This window comes from Eptesicus fuscus, chromosome 9, assembly GCF_027574615.1.
Source record: "Eptesicus fuscus isolate TK198812 chromosome 9, DD_ASM_mEF_20220401, whole genome shotgun sequence".
NCBI classification, from domain to species: Eukaryota; Metazoa; Chordata; class Mammalia; order Chiroptera; family Vespertilionidae; genus Eptesicus; species Eptesicus fuscus.
In genome coordinates this window covers 4,816,128-4,832,959 of record NC_072481.1, presented here as the reverse complement: position 1 = coordinate 4,832,959, position 16,832 = coordinate 4,816,128, and the positions used below count along the sequence as shown (strand labels likewise).

The window sequence follows — 16,832 nt, the reverse complement described above, 5'->3', positions numbered from 1 at the left end:
TGCAGCCAGCGACCCGGACCCTTCTTGTGCATTAGAATTACCGGTGTGTGTGTGTGTGTGTGTGTGTGTGTGTGTGTGTGTGTGTTTTCAGGCTTTTAAAGCCCAGATCGCTCAGGCTCCCTCCCTGGAGACTCTGCTCCAACTGGTGTGGGTGGGGCCCAGGGTTTAGAAGCCCCCAGGGGATGCTGAGTGCAGCCAGGGTGAGAACCCCGCTTTTGATCGGTAACTTCCCCTCATTCATTCCTCCTGTTAAAACAAGGAAACAACAGGCCAGAATGGAGTCACTTTTGCTCAGCCATGCCTCCGAACCCAAACTTACTGCCTGACCTAAATGCAGTGTCTGCCTCTCCCAGGAGGGGAATTTTAAGCCAAGCCATCTGGAATTTCCTGATCAGCCCTAGCCAGGTAATCTGCTGATAAGACCCCCTGCCTTCCCCTAAGGAAAGGTGTCCTTGACTAAAAACGATCCACTCTTCTTTTTTTTTTTGTTAATCCTCATCCAAGGATATTTTTCCGTTGATTTTTAGAAAGAGTGTGTGTGTGTGTGTGTGTGTGTGTGAGGGTGGGGTCGGGGGGGGGGAGGGATGGGGAGAGAAACATCAATGTAAGAGAGACACATTGATTGGTTGCCTCCCACCCATGTCCTGCCCTTGACCGGAATCAAACCCGGGACCCTTCAGTCCATGGGCCGACACTCTATCCACTGAGCCAAACAGGCTAGGCCAGTGGTCGGCAAACTCATTAGTCAGCAGAGCCAAATATCAACAGGACAACAATTGAAATTTCTTTTGAGAGCCAAATTTTTTAAACTTCAACTTCTTCTAACGCCACTTCTTCAAAATAGACTCGCCCAGGCCGTGGTATTTTGTGGAAGAGCCACACCCAAGGGGCCAAAGAGCCGCATGTGGCTCGAGAGCCGCAGTTTGCCGACTGCTAGGGCCACTCTTAACTTCTTAGTTCCACCCTCTTTCTGCCCATAGAGGCTCGGGGCGCCCTTGTGGTTGCTGAATAGGAGGCTGCCCGACTTGAGTTGCTTAATAAAGCTCTTCACACTTACCTGGTTGAAGTTTGTTCTTTTGTGTTGTTAATCCTCACATGAGGACACTTTCCCCCCATTGCTTTTCAGAGAGAATGTAAGGGAAGGAAGGAAGGGAGAGAGAGAGAGAGAGAGAGAGAGAGAGAGAGAGAGACATTGATGTGAGAGAGACACAGCGACTGGTTGCCTACTGCACTCTCCAAAACCCAGTGATGAGCCCTTGACTGGGAATTGAACCCGTGACCCTTCGGTGCGCCGGCTGATGCTCTAACCCCTGAACCACACTGGCTGGGCTGAATTTTGTTCTTTAACAAGTTGCATAGCTGACATTTTACAAGATCAAAGTCCTAGGGTCTGCTTTGTTGGGAGTGACCCCCCCCCCCAGTATTTTTTGAGGCCCCACGATGTGCCAAGCACTGACACAGCTGTGAACAAGTCCCCGACCAGTGGTGATGGGAATATAAAGTCGGGGAGGAGTCGGGGTGGGTGAGGTGGGGCGTGGGGTATTCTCGAATACACGGGCAGGGCAGTTCTCTAGAGAAATGAGCTCTGAGCACCGTGTGGTGCTGGGGTCGGGGCGGGGAGGCCCAGGCCCAGGCCCGTGTCGGGAGCTCCCAGGATGATGGCGGAGACCTGGGAGCAGGTGCTGCCACCCGACGGGCACCGAGCACACGAGGTTCTGGTGCTCGAGAAGCAGAGAGAAGAGTGTCCGAAGCTGCCTGGGTATGGAGAGAGCCTTCCCGGAAGTGGACTCGGAACTGAGTCTCAACAAACAATTACGTCTTGGAAAGGGAGGAAGAATGTTCCGGAAGAACCCACACGAGAGGCGTGAACTGGGAATGGTGAGATGGGGTCCGTGTGGGCGCCAGAAGTCCCTGATGGGTGGATCGTGAGGAGCCGTGTGTCTGGGTTTCATCCTGAGGGCTGTGGCCACCAGCCCGGGGTCCTGGACCAGCCACAGTCCACAGGCCACGTCCTGCCCACGGCCTGTTTGCTTTGCTTGTTATTAAATTTATTGGATGGCCTGTTTTGAACAACCTGCAAACTAAGGACGGTTTTTGCTTTTTGAAATGATTGGGAGGTGGTGGATCAAAATAAGAATATTTCATGACAAGAGGTCAGGGTTCAATTCCCGGTCAGGGCACATGCCCGGGTTGCAGGCTCGATCCCCAGTAGGGGGCATGCAGGAGGCAGTTGATCAATGATTCTCTCTCATCATTGATGTTTCTCTCCCTCTCCTTTTCTCTCTCTCTAAAAATAATCAATAAAAGCACATTTAAAAAAGATTTCATCGGGACTCTGCCCGATGCTTGTCTGAGGCTGCCTTATGCTTATCTGAGGCTGGCTTCCCTCCGCCGGGCAGAGTGGAGTCGTCCTGACCGAGGCTGCGAGGCCTGCGCCCTGGGACTGCGGGCCGCCTGGTCTGTCCACGAAGACCTGGAGCTCTGAGACCGGCCTCGTAGGCAGGCGCCCAGGGAACCAGACGGAGGTCGGGGCCCTGCAGAGTCCCTGCTGCTGAGGCCGCCCGGCCCCGAGGCTGCCCCTTCTGAGGGTGGAGACCACTGGGCACCGATCCGCGGCTGCTGCTGGAATTTCACCTGCTCGGTGAGGCTCCCTCACCAACCCTCTGGGAGCGGGGATTCGGCCCCGTGAGCCGCCTGAAACGTTCCTTCTGGCCGATGTTTATAGCCTCATGGGTGCTCCAGGCCCGGAAGGAGCCGGTGGTCCCTGGAGCGGCCTGCCCTTTCCCTGCAGCCCCTCTCGCGGGCTGAATGGCAGGTCCTTTACCTAGAATCAGCTTTCATTGTTGTGTTTTCCCTTCGGGAACAAGCTGTCCATTCAAGGGCAGGCGTGAACTTGGCTTTCTGGAGCGGGAGGCCTGGAGGCCGCCTCCCATTGCTCCACTGCAGGAACCCCGGCTCCTGAGTTCACCCTGGGACCCCGGAGGGAAGGCAGGATTGGGGGTCAATCAACCAACACTGGGTCCCCCAACTGAGCCTGAAACAGGGGCCCCATTCCTTTTTCAAAAAATATTTTTTTTATTGATTTCAGAGAGGAAGGGAGAGGGAGAGAGAGAAACACCATTGACGAGAGAGAATCATTGCTGCCTCCTGCACGCCCCCTACTGGCGATGGAGCCCACAACCTGCGCATGTGCTCTGACCTCCTTGTTCACAGGTCAATGCTCAGCCGCTGAGCCACTGAGCCGGGCAGAGGGCCCATTCTTGATTAGGTCCCAGGGTGGACGGGCTATTGGGATTCTAGGGCTGGCTGTGAGTCAGTCCAGGGCGGTTCCACAGCCGCTCCAGGCCCGGCCCTGCTCGATGAGGCTCCCTCACCCACCCTCTGGGAGAGGGGATTCGGCCACGTGGGCCGCCTGGAACGTTCCCTCTGGCACGATGTCTATAGCCTCATGAAGCGTCCAGAGAGACAGCGTCTGCTCCCTGACAAGGAAATGGAGGGACAGGCAGGGGAAGGAGTGCACCCGGGAACCAGAGCCACTCCCAACTACAATCCTCAGCCTCTGGGTCAGGCACCTCTGGGCAGCCAGGCCCCAGGCCCTCCTGGGTCACCCAGCGCAGCCCCACCCCGTCGGCTCAGACCCCAACTGGCATCCGGAGGGCGGTCCCTGCCAGGAGCCCCCGGGACAGAGAAGAAAGTGCACGGAGGGCTCTTTGCCCCGCCCCGGCCAGCGTCCCCTCTGACCTCCGCACGCAGGCCCAGACACTGAATCAAAGCGCGTGGAGCTGGCTGGCAGGAGGCAGGCAGAGGCCCACAGAGCAGGATCGCCCGGCGAGGAAGGGCACGAGGGATGAGCCCCCGACAGCCTCCGGGCTGTCGTATTTAAACGCGCGCATGCGACCGCTACCAGAGCACTAGACAGGATTTGGGGGTGTCTAACTCTGGCTGGGGGCAGAGACCCCCTTCTCCCCACTGTCCACAGTGGGTGTCAGAGGCATCCCTGTGAGCTGACGCTGCAATGGAGCCCCAGCTCTCCCCAGCCCCCACACAGGCAAGGGTGGGGGGCCCCAAGAAGGGCAGGGCCCCAGAGTCCAATCTGAGCCAAAGCAAAGACCAGTCACTAAAACATCACCAAAATATTAGAAATTGCATCCTTAAGTACGGGACGCTTGCCTGGACAAAGGCTGCTGGTATAAATGAAAACTCTGTATCTTCGGGAAACATTTGGAAAATAAGCTCTCTTTCAAAGCCGTGTTCCAAGGCATTTAAAACAATATATTTTATTGATTTTAGAGAGGAAGGGAGAGGGAGAGAGAGACAGAAAATCAATGATGAGAGAGAATCATTGATTGGCTGCCTCCTGCACGCCCCACACTGGGGATCGAGCCTGCAAAGCAGGCATGTGCCCTGACCGGAAATGGAACCCTGACCTCTTGTTCATAGGTCGACTCTCAACCACTGAGTCACGCCGGCCAGGCAACAAGGCCAAAGGCATTTTGTTCATTTGTTCGTTCGTTCATTCATTCATTCCATCAACAGACCGACTGAGGCCTTACTCTGGCCCAAGCGTTATGCCGGTCAGTAGTGAGTCAGGCACAGACGTGGCCCTGGAGGATCGCGGTTTGGGTGTGTGGGGTTGGAGAGGGGACACGGACAGATAATTAAAAACAACTTGTAGGCGAGTGCTGCGACTGAACCACACACAGGGTGTGCAGCCGGGGGATGGCTTCCGGCCGGAGGGGTGGCGGGGCACTGAGTCAGGGAGGCTTTTTGGAGGAGGTCATGCCTGAATCAAGTGATAAAGGATGAGTAAGCATTTGGGGGTCCAGGTGGGGGGATGCAGAGGGGACAGCAAGAGCAGAGATCCAAAGGCAGGAAAAGCATCATGTGTGTGCGTGTGTGTGTGTGTGTGTGTGTGTGTGTGAATTGTGTGGCTGACTTACTGAATGAGAGGCGGAGGGTACAGGGATGAAGGGGGAGAGCGGGGAGGGGGGGGTCAGATCTGGAAGGCCCTGTGTTCCTTGCTAAGGAGCTGTTTTTTATCCCATCAGGGATGGGGAGATTCCAAGGCAGGTGAGTGAAATGGAGTCCCCTTTGCCACGCGCACTGTTTGGGTTCCTTTCAGTTGCGTATTACAGAAACCCAGTGCCAATTATTGTGAGCACAAAAGGCTGGCCAGCTTTCCAAAGTGAAATGTCTGAGGATGGGTAGGGTCACCTTCAGGCAGAGCTGGATCCAGGTGCTCGGGCCGTGCTGACAAGAGCTGGCCTCCCCGTTGTCTCTGGGTTCTCCCAGGTGGGTTTTATTCTCGGGTGGGCACTCGTGGCCCGGTGGCAGTGGTGGCTGCCGCAGCAACTCCAGTCTCCCATTCTGCAGATTTAGCGGGCCAAGCTAGCAAAAGTCCTGCGGCTGCTCTCATTGGCTGGGATCGAGTCACAAGCCCGTCCCTGAACCAATCAAGGCCCGGGTCATGTGCCCTCCCTGCGAGCACATGGATTGAGGAAGGGGGGGTTGGGGTGACTTTCCCAAAGTAAGATGCAGGCGCTGTGAGCAGGAGAAGGGGAAACGGGGTGCGGAGTAGGGAAAAGCAACAGACATCGGGTCACATACCCATTGCAAGGCCCCATTTACCTGGAATGTCCAGAACAGGTAAACCCGAAGGGCAGGGGGAGCTATTGGTGGCTGCCAGGGGCCGGGAGGAAGCGGGATGGGGGTGGCGGTTGAGCGGGTGATGACAATGTTTTGGAACCAAATAGACGTGGTGGGTGCCCAACACGGTGAACGGCTAAATGCCGCCGCACTGTTCACTTTACAGTGGTTGATTTTACCTCACAGGAATCTCACCGCCATAAAAAATAAAAACATGCCACACGTGCCCCCCAGGATCCTGGGGTGCTGCTGGGCCATGCCACCCCTTCCTTCCTCCTCCTCCTGCTCTCTCCCTTCTCTCAGCGGACCGGACCGGGAAGCAGGCGTGGTTCCGGGCGTGGTCACGGCAGGTCCGCTTCCCACTGCAGGGGCTGGAGACCTGGTGGCTGGTCTGGAGGCTGAGCTCATGTACCTTCAGGAGGCCTGGTAGATGGAGCGCCAGGGGATGCCGGGCACGTCCTGTTTGCCAGCTGCACCGGCTCAGGGCGGCGGAAGGGCGCTGCCCTCGCAGGGTGCCCGCTGCAGCCCCAGGCCGGCCAGGAGCCCTGGGAGGGAGGGGTTCCGTCATCACTTGGCACGGGGATGCGCACTTGACGCCACCGTGAGAAAGGGCTGGGCTTGGGGAAGCTATTCGCGCTGCAGTCGTAAAGGAGAAGGGTTTTGGCTCACTCGCTGGGCCTTTCTGAGCCCTCTGGGCTGGGGTTTGGGCAGAGCCCAAGCCGCCTGGGGGCTCTCCCAGAGTGAGCGCACAGACTCCTGCAGGACCAGAGGCCGGATCCAAACCCTCCTCCTTGGCTGCTCGCACCAGCCCCTGCGGCGGGATGAGGACTTCTGGTGCCCGCAGGCCTGGCGCGGGCTCGCTGGCGCGGGCACAGGGACGGTCCCTCGGGCTCGGCGGTGCTCTCTGCTCCTACCTGGAGCTGGACAGGCTGACCTGCAGCCGGGGTCTGGTCTCAGTGGATGCTTGGGGATTCTCAGGACGGGGTCCTGGGCCTGTTTACAAGGCAGATCCTGGCTCTCCCCTCCCCCACCTGCCACGGGGTCAGAACCTCTTGGAGCCATTCCCCTCCCCTCTGCCCCCCCCCCTCCTCCGGGGGGGGGGTTGGCGCACAACTGAAGTGAGAGAGCAACCCTGCTTTGCTCCGGGAGGTTGAGGGTTTCCCCTCCTGCCTGGAGGGTGGGGTAGCAATTCCTGTGATGCTGGGTTCTGGCAGACAGTGTGGGGGGTCCTGGCACCGAGGCCTGGGTTTGAACCCTGTTTCCACTCCTTACCAGCTCTGGGACTAACCGCTTCACTTCACTGGTCCCCAGTGTCCTCGTCTGTAAAGGAGCCCCCCAAATTCGTGCCCACGCAGACCCTCGAAACGTGACCTGCTTTGGAGATAGCGTCTTGGCAGATATAGTTAGTTAAGGATCTTCAGGTGAGATCACCCCAGATTTTGGGTGGGCCCTAAATCCAATGACAGTGTCCTTATAAGAAAAGGAGAGGACACACGGAGACATACACAGCGCACACAGGCCACGTGGGGATGGAGGCAGAGAGGGGGGTGATGTGGCCACAGCCAAGGAGGTGTGCACCTACTGGCTTGATCTCCCACCTCCAGCCTCCTGAGCTGTGACAGGGCGGTTCCTGTTGCTTTAAGCCACCCAGGTGGTGGTCATTTGCGATGGGCAGCCCTGGGGAACGAAACAGAGGCAGGTACCTCCTAAAGCGTCTGAGACACAGCACATGGCAGGTGCTCCGTGAACAGCCGCTGTCATCACTGTGCTGGGCGTGTCGAAGGAGCACCCCCAGGCCCCCCCCTCCCCCCGCTGGTGCACTGTCTCACCCCACAGCCCCCAGCTGCCCGAGGCTGGAGCCCTGGAAGGCTGCCTGGAGGGAGCGAGAACAAGGAGCCGCCCGGGAAGGCGGCTGCAGGCGGAGGGCTGAGGCCGCAGGAGGAACGCTCCCGCCATGAATCACGCGCAGCAGGCCCGTGGCTGCTGCTGACACGTTGCACCCCGGGGGCCGCACAGCCGTGACCTAATGCTGGTTGTCACTTACTCAGGGCCCCTCCCGGCTCCGCCCGATGCTTCAACGCTGCCCAGAGGGAGCTGTCCCCACCCCGGCCTGCGCTCCCCTCCCCTGCACGCACTGCGGGACCTGCAGACCTTCCCAGCCAAGGCCTTCGCAGAGGCTTGTGATTTGAATGCGTTTGGAATGGGCGACGTGGGAACCCTGGGCCGTGCCAGAGCGTCTGCCACGGCGGCGCGGGACAGCCGGCTGGGATAGGCTCCGAAGGGGTTTGTTCCCAGGCTGGACGCTATACAAATAACGGCTTACAGGTGGGGAAACTGAGGCCCAGAGGAGATAAGGGCTTGCTCTCCACTTTCAGGTCAGAGAGCTCCTTGGCGACAGAGCCAGGGTTTGGATTTGAGGCTGACCTTGGGGAAGGCTCTGTGCTACCCCCTGGGCCAGTGCTCTCTTCTTGGCTCTGGAAGCTCCTCTCCTGCTCCCGGTCTCCGGATGTGGCTCCGAGTCAGGGCATCGTGGCTCCTGCCTGGAGAGACCACCTCCCGGAGGCGCACAGGGCTACGGACAGCAGTGAGCACAACCAACTCCGTCCGTGTCCACCGCCTTCGGGGATGGAGAGAGCTTCCCCCAGGTTCTGGGTTTGGGATCTTGGCCACAGTTGCCAGACCACCGTGAGCAAGGGTTTTAGGGGACTCCTAGACAGGACATGGGGCGTGGAGGATGGGTCCCTGAGCCTCCAGGGTGCCTACAGCCCCCCACCTGTCCTGTGTCTCCTGGGGAGAGAGCTACCCGCTTCCCTGCCCGTGAGCTTCGACCGGGGACCTAGCGCTGTGGACGGGGCCACTGTGAGCTCTTCAAGCCTCCTGCTTATTTCTTTTTACCATCATGACCTGAAGCCAATATTTAACGGTTACCAAGGCAACAGCCCAAATCTCCCAGCCCTTGGCCCCCCTCCAGCCTCACACGATGGGGATGAGGGCATGAGGGGGAACAAGAGAGTGAGTCAGCCGCCCCCCACCCCCCAACCACCTGGGAAAACAGTCACCGAAAGCCAGATCGCAGCCTCTGCTGCGGTAATTGTTTGCGCTCCTGCGACTCAGCACTTTTCACACAGGCGCAGCGGCCAGGCAGGCCTCTGTCCCAACGTTTTGTTTTGTTTCGGCCGTTATCGTTGGAGCCAGTAGGGTTTCCAAACGTTTTGTTGGAGCTTAATCTACACGAAGAACGTGTGCAAACCGTACGTGCAGAATCCCGCCCCCCCCCCCCCCCCCGCCAGACTGAGCTCACCCGGCACGGGACCAGGCCCATGAACAGCACAGGGCAGCCCCGGAGCCCCCGTCCCCAGGCCTCGTAGCCGTACCCACAGGGAAACCACGGTCCTAGCGGCTCACAGCGCAGCACGGTTTGGCCTGTGTCTGCGCTTTCTATTCACGGATCCTAACCATGTTCTCTCCTGGGATGAAGCCAACAGCACTTTTGGTTTCTGAGAGACCCGAGTGGCCCTCCCCACCCCCAGCTCCAGGGAGGAGCGAACAGAGCCGACTGGAAGGCACCTGCCCGTCCCACAGGCCACGCGGTGTCAAGACAGGGGCCGGGAGGCATGCATAGAAGCGGTGTGTGTGTGTGTGTGTGTGTGTGTGTGTGTGTGTATGTGTGTGTGTGTGTGGTTTTCAAAAAGGCACAGCATCCTTCTTTCTTGTGTGGCATAACCGGGACTTCCCCGGCTCGTCTCCACCGATGCACAGGGAAGGGGAAAGGAGGGGGACCCCAGAGTCGTGAGAAGGCCACCAGGGAGGCCTCCAGAGCCCTGGCTTCTCCCAGCAGGGGACCTCCCCACTGCAGGGCTGGCTCCAGTGCCCGTGCTCATGCCTGGTCGGTGCGGGCAGGGGATGCAGCAGCCTCCCGGTGTCCCCGTGGTGTGGGCGGGCCTGGCCCTGCCGGGCAGGGTTCTCCCGCGTTCTGTCCTGGGATTGGGGAGGGGAGCCGTTGCTGGTGCTTCACATCCTCTTGGACCGGGAGTCTCACGTCTACCAGTCAGTGTAGACGGCTGCCTTGGTGGCTACGTAACCAGAACCTCCCGGGAAGACGAAAGAGGAGAAACAAGAGCCTCAGAGAGCACAGCCGTCCCTCCGTATCCGAGGGGGATTGGTTCCAGTCCCTCCGCCCCCCTCGGATACCAAAACCCGAGGATGCTCAAGTCCGGCAATAAAGTGATAGTATTTGCACATAACCTACGCACACCTCCCTGTCTGCCTGAAACCACCTCTAGTTACCCCTACTGCCCAATACAATGGAGGTGCTGGGTAAGTAGCTGATACGCTGTGTTGTTTAGGGAATAGCGACAAGAATCAAGGGCCTGTACCTGACCCCACAGACGGACCCCTGTAGCCTCAGGGCACGGTGCACGTTGGCAGCCACGTAACTTTTTCTTTCTGAAAAATTTTGATCCACGAACCCGGGGACAAGGAGAGAGGGCCCGACTGTATAAACCTGCGTTTCTTTCTTCTTCTTAGGTTCGATGCTCACAGAGTTGCATTTCATAAACTATAATAGGACTTTCTATACATGAATCCTAACCGTTCTATACACGAATCCTAACCGTTCTATACACGAATCCTAACCGTTCTGTACACGAATCCTAACCGTTCTATACACGAATCCTAACCGTTCTATGCACGAATCCTAACCGTTCTATACACGGATCCTAACCGTTCTATACACGAATCCTAACCGTTCTATACACGAATCCTAACCGTTCTATACAGGAATCCTAACCGTTCTATACAGGAATCCTAACCGTTCTATACACGAATCCTAACCGTTCTATACACGAATCCTAACCGTTCTATACACGAATCCTAACCGTTCTATACACGAATCCTAACCGTTCTATACAGGAATCCTAACAGTTCTATACAGGAATCCTAACCGTTCTATACAGGAATCCTAACCGTTCTATACACGAATCCTAACCGTTCTATACAGGAATCCTAACCGTTCTATACAGGAATCCTAACTGTTCTATACACGAATCCTAACTGTTCTATACACGAATCCTAACCGTCTATACACGAATCCTAACCATTCTATACACGAATCCTAACCGTTCTGTACACGAATCCTAACCGTTCTATACACGAATCCTAACCATTCTATACACGAATCCTAACCGTTCTGTACACGAATCCTAACCGTTCTGTACACGAATCCTAACCGTTCTATACACGAATCCTAACCGTTCTATACAGGAATCCTAACCGTTCTATACACGAATCCTAACCGTTCTATACACACGAATCCTAACCGTTCTGTACACGAATCCTAATCGTTCTATACACGAATCCTAACTGTTCTATACAGGAATCCTAACCGTTCTGTACACGAATCCTAACCGTTCTATACAGGAATCCTAACCGGTCTATACAGGAATCCTAACCGTTCTGTACACGAATCCTAACCGTTCTATACACGAATCCTAACCGTTCTATACACGAATCGTAACACCTAAGAAGGGGAAAAGGAATCCGGGGGTTGCTCAGGGCTTACTCTTGGTCTCTGTACTTACTTTGTTGGACTCGGGACGAGCTGGCTAAGCCCAGGTCTGCGGGCCCCGCCCTGAGCTGGCCTGGAGGGGCCTCTGCAGCTGGCATCCGCCCGTGGCCCCGCGTCTTCTTCCTGCGCCTGCACACGCTGCTTCAGCGCAGGTAGGAGACAGGAAGCTCTGCCCGCCCCCTTGGGGACGCTTGTCCCAGACCCCGCCCCTGTAAGCCTTGCTCTTTCCAGTTGCTCATAGATCCCAGAGCTGCGTTTTTCTTTTTTAAATGTTTCTTATTTATTTTTATTTTTATTTTTTTTTTTAAATAGTGGAGCTGGGACTCAAGTTCTGGTTTCAAAGCTATACTCTTTTCTTTTTTAAAATTGATTTCAGAGAGGAAGGGAGAGGAAGAAAGAGAGAAACATCAATGATGAGAGAATCATTGATTGGCTGCCTCCTGCACGCCCCCTACTGGGGATCGAGCATGCAACCCCGGCATGTGCCCTGACTGGAATAGAACCTGGGACCCTTCCGTTGCAGGCCGGTGCTCTAGCCACTGAGCCACACCAGCCAGGGCCCGGAGTTACATTTCATTTCTTTCGCCCTCTCGTGGCATTTCTCTCTCAGATGTGGGACAGGCTCCCTCCGGAGCTGGACTGGACTGTGATGCTGCTCACCAGAACACATTGCCACACCCCAATCCTTCCTTTGGGGCCCCCCTCCCCGGAGTCCTGGCCCCTGGAGCCACCCTCAGGGAGATGCCGAGTGTGGGAAGGCGGTTTCTGGAGTGTGCAGGAGGCACCTTTGCCCCCTCCTCGCTCGAGTCTTCCTCCTGTGGTTCAATGTGAGATCACACGGCCTGGACTCTGTCTCGCAGGAAGGTCTCAGGACCAAGGGGGCCAGCAGCGTCCTTCTGGCGGAGGTCCCCACCAGCTATGGAGCCACGCCCTCGCCCCAACGCTCTCTCTACCCCGCAGGAAATCCTTGGTCTCAGCTCCTCTTACTCCAGGGAGATCGCCAGGATTGCTCGTCCTCCCTCCCCCTCACAGCCGGGTCAGCTCCTCCGTGGCCAGCTACGGGGTGACCAGCCTCCCCAAAGGGCCGACACCGATGCCTCCTCTGCCCCGAGGGTCACCAGGCTCATCTGACCAGAGTGTCCCCGGTGCAAGGAGGCTGGGGGAGGGCGCAGTGCGTCTTCTACAGCACACGGTTTGTCTGGGCTCCTTTAGGGGCCGGCGGGCTCGGTGAGGACGGTGCGGCCCCCGCAGAGGCACGCGCGGATTTACGAGCTGTCACCGTCCTGCTGCGGACAAGCCTTCCTGCCGTTCCCTCTCCTCTCCTCATTCCCCGCTCTCCTTCCTTTTCTCGTTTTAATAACCCTGGCTGCATAGTTCCTCTAAACCAAACCATCTGTGTGCGAGCTCTCAGGAGCAGCCATGAAGGCGGTGAGGACCGGAGCCCTCTGGGCGCAGCCCGTGCCGGCGTCTCCAGGAGGCCCGGCGAGAAGTGCAGGGTCCCCGGGGGTAGCGCATCGGGCAGGGCCCTTTAGGGCCTGGAGTTGCCTGTGCACCGCGGAGAGGGTCCTAGGGCTGAGGCAGGGACAGCGCAGGCTCGGGGTCCCCTGCCTGCCGGGCGGGCGAGGCGCTGCAATGCGACATTGTGCGCATCCATCCGGGCTCACGGTGCCGGGATCACTGGGCCTGAGCCGAGCACAGAGGAGCCGGGAAACAGCTCACAACAATGCGCAGCGCCTAGGTGACGGGGAAAGAGGAGTCTGTTTGGGAACAGATTTCGGCCGCCCCTTCCAAGGCATTAGTAATTCAAGCAGCAGCGAGCGTAACACTGACTTGGGAAACTATGAAAAGTCGTATAACAATGTTCTTCCCACAGCTTTCATCGTTGGCTCGCCGGGTTCCGCGCGCCGTCAGCCACCTAATCACAAACAGAGGAGGACGCAGCCATCTGGCAGCCGGGCCCCTGCGTGATCTGTCCGCTGCGCTGGGTCCCTTCCTGGGCCGGGTGTCACCAGGCCCCAGCAAACCTGGATGGCGAGTCCCACCCAGCCACGGCCCCGAGGGTGGCGCGCGCACATCTAGGAGAGAGAGATTTTAAAACCTTTTTTTTTTTTTTTTACCTTGGCTGGCATGGCTCAGTGGTTGAGCGTCAATCTATGAACCAGGAGGTCACAGTCAGGGCACATGCCCGGGGTTGCGGGCTCAGTCCCCAGTAAGGGGTGTGCAGGAGGCAGCCAATTAGTGATTCTCTCTCATCATTGATATTTCCATCTCTCTCTCCCTCTCCCTTCCTCTCTGAAATCAATTTAAAAATTACATATATATATATCCCCCAAACATGTTTAATGGAACTTATTTATTTTTGGTGGGAAAGGGGGTGGGAAGTGAGAGATAGAAAGAGGAACCACCTCTTTGCCTGGGACTGAGAGGGTCCCAGGCCAACCGGGATGAGTTAGGTGGGGATGTCCACAGAGTAGGGAAAAACCCAGCATCCAATGGCAGCATCGGGGATTTGCCCCTAACTCCCCGCTAGCCCCTGGGAAAATCGCATAGCTTCCCCAGGGCTTACCTAGAACAGGAATAGATTGGACTACAGCGGGGAGATGAAGTTCAACAGCCTACAGGCCAGGCAGGTAATCTGAGAGTGAAGGGGGCGGGTGTGAGGGCACAGGTGCCCGGGGGGCGGTGGGCAAGCAGACCTGGACACGAGGTTCCTTTCCTCACCAGCCCATCACCACCAGGTGGGGGGTGAGCCCGGCCTGCCAGACATCTGATTTTTAAAAGAAATTTTGGTGAAAACTCCCACATTCTGAACTGTTGGCTCACATATTAAGGACATCCCGTATGGGCCGCACAAACACATCTGCCTGCCACAGTGGCCGCTGGGCCTCTGGGCCACTGGTTTGCCACCTCTTGACTACATGAGTTCCAAGTTTCCTGTCCGTTCCCACCGTCAATGATTTTGCAAACTCCAGCCAGCCGGCCCCTCAGCCATTTGGAAATTAATTACATTGTTTACTCTGAGGAAGAATATATATATATATATATATATATATATATATATATATATATTTCAAAAGGTGATTTCAGGGGCTTAATTCTAAGAAGCAATTTCTGTAGAGTGTCCCAGGCCTGTATTTTTATCCATTTATTCAGGTGCTGTAGATATAATACTTTTAAGATGTCTGTTATGACCTGGGTGAACCTTGAAAACATTATGCTGAGTGAAAGAAGCCAGACCTGGAAGGTCTCATGTCGGATGTATCCATTGATATGAAATGTCCAGAGTAGGCAAATTCATAGAGACAGAAAGTAGATTAGCGGCTGCCAGGGACTAGGGGAGGGAGGGTGGGCCCATTAGGTCAGAGTTTCTTTCAGGGGTGAAGAAATGTTCTGGAATTTGATAGTGTTGATGGCCATACAACCTGGTGAGTATTCCAGAAACCACTGAATAGTACGCTTTAAAATGGGAACTTTTATGGTATGTGACTTATATCTCAATTTTTTTCTTCTTTTTTACTTATATCTCAATTTTAAACTAGGTGTTTGAGGTGTCAGTTCTTCCCAAATTGATTTATAGAGTTTATGCAATCCCAGTCAAAATGTCAGCAGGCTTCTTTTTTGGACAGAAATCGACAAACTGATTCGGAAATGAACAGGAGGTGCCAAGGACACAGACTAGCCCAAGAGCTTTGGAAACGAAGAGCAAAGGAGGAGGAGGTCTCACACGCCCTGATCTCAGGGCTTGTAAAGCTACGTAACGGAGACAGGGTGGCGCTGGTGTAAGAAAGGCAAACAGATCGATGGAACGGAACAGAGAGCCCAGAAACAGGCCTACACCAATACGGACAACAGATTTCCAACAAAGGTTCAAAGGCAAGTCAGTGGAAAAAGAATGGTCATTTCAACAAATGTTCTGGAACAACTGAACACACACACACACACACACACACACACACACACACACACATACAAACACACACACACAAAACACAACCCCGAAAAAAAAGGACCTTGATCCATACTTGCATCATATAAAAATATCAACCCCAAATAGACACAAATGTAAAACCAAATCATATAAAACTTTTAGAAGAAAACCCAGGAGAAAGCCTTTAACATTGGTTTAGGCAATGAATCCCTAGAAATGGCACAGTCCCTAAAAGAACAAATTGATAGAAATTGGACTTAATTCAAAGGAAAAACTGTTTTTTTTTCACACACTGTTAAGAGACTGAAGACAAGCCACAGACTGTTTAAAATATTTACAAATCATATATCTGATAAAGGAGTTGTATTCAAAATATATAAAGAACTCTAAAAAGTTAATTATAAGAAAACACATTTAATATGTTTTAAAATATATCTTATATAATACATGCCTAATATGCTAAGTGTCCGACCATTTGTTTGACCGTTCAACCAGTCGCTATGACATGCACAGACCACCAGGGGGCAGATGCTCTGACTGGTAGGTTAGCTTGCTGCTGGGGTCCAGCCTATTGGGATTGGGCAAGGCAGGCTGGACATGCCCTGGAGCCCTCCCATGGTCACTCCCTATCCCTGATCATGCACCAGTGGGGTTCCTCAGCCTGGCCTTCACCCTCTCGCAATCCGGGACCCCTCGGGGGATGTTGGAGAGCCGGTTTGGCCCGATTCCCGCAGTCTAGGCTGAGGGACCCCACCGGTGCACGAATCCGTGCACCAGGCCTCTAGTGTGTGTGTGTGTGTGTGTGTGTGTGTATATATATATTGATTTCAGAGAGGAAGGGAGAGGGAGAGAGATAGAAACATCAATGATGAAACTCATGAATCAGCTGCCTCCAGCACGCCCCCTACTGGGATTGATCCGGCAATCTGGACATGTACCCTGACTGGGAATTGAACCATGACCTCCTGGAACCATGACCTCCTGGTTCATGGGTCAACACTAAACCACATTGGCCTGGCAAGAAAAGCCATTAAAAAAATAGGCCAAATATTTGAACAAATAAACAGATGCTTATTTTGTTTAATAAGCTATATGTTCCTTTCTGGATGGCCCATACACATATGAGAAAATGCTTTATTAGTCACCAGGGAAATGCACATTAAAAGCACACTGCGATATTGCTGCACAGCTATCAGAATGATTAGAATGAAGAAGGCTGACCATGCCACGTGCTGGCAAAGATGTGGAGCAACTGGAACGCTCATGTATCGCTGGTGGGAATGCAAAGTAGTATGGCCACTTTGGAAACCAGTTTGGCAGCTTTTATAAAAGTTAAACGTAGTGCTCTCTTTGGCAGCACACACGCTAAAATTGGAACGATGCAGAGAAGATTAGCATGGCCCCCACGCAAGGATGACACACAAATTTGTGAAGCGTTCATATTAAAAAAAAAAAAATTAGACACACAACAGCCGTATAACCCAGCCACTCTACTCCTAAACATTTACCCTAAAGAAAAGGAAATATATATTCACACAAAGATTTGCATACACATGTTCACAGGAACATCCTATATAATAAAAGGGTAATGTGCAAATAGACCAAACAGCAGAACAACCAAACAACCAATCAAAGCGTAATATGCTAATGATATGCTTAGGCTACTCAACCGCTCTCTATGACGTACACTGA

At 54.8% G+C, this 16,832-nt stretch overlaps 1 non-coding gene across 1 annotated transcript; it reads left to right on the top strand.

Annotated features, from left to right (window-relative positions):
* The first annotated feature begins 16,481 nt into the window (after positions 1-16,481).
* On the top strand, positions 16,482-16,588 carry LOC114235256 (U6 spliceosomal RNA). Its single transcript, XR_003621442.2, has one exon. It is a non-coding gene; the product is annotated as a U6 spliceosomal RNA (small nuclear RNA).
* The last annotated feature ends 244 nt before the right edge of the window (positions 16,589-16,832 follow it).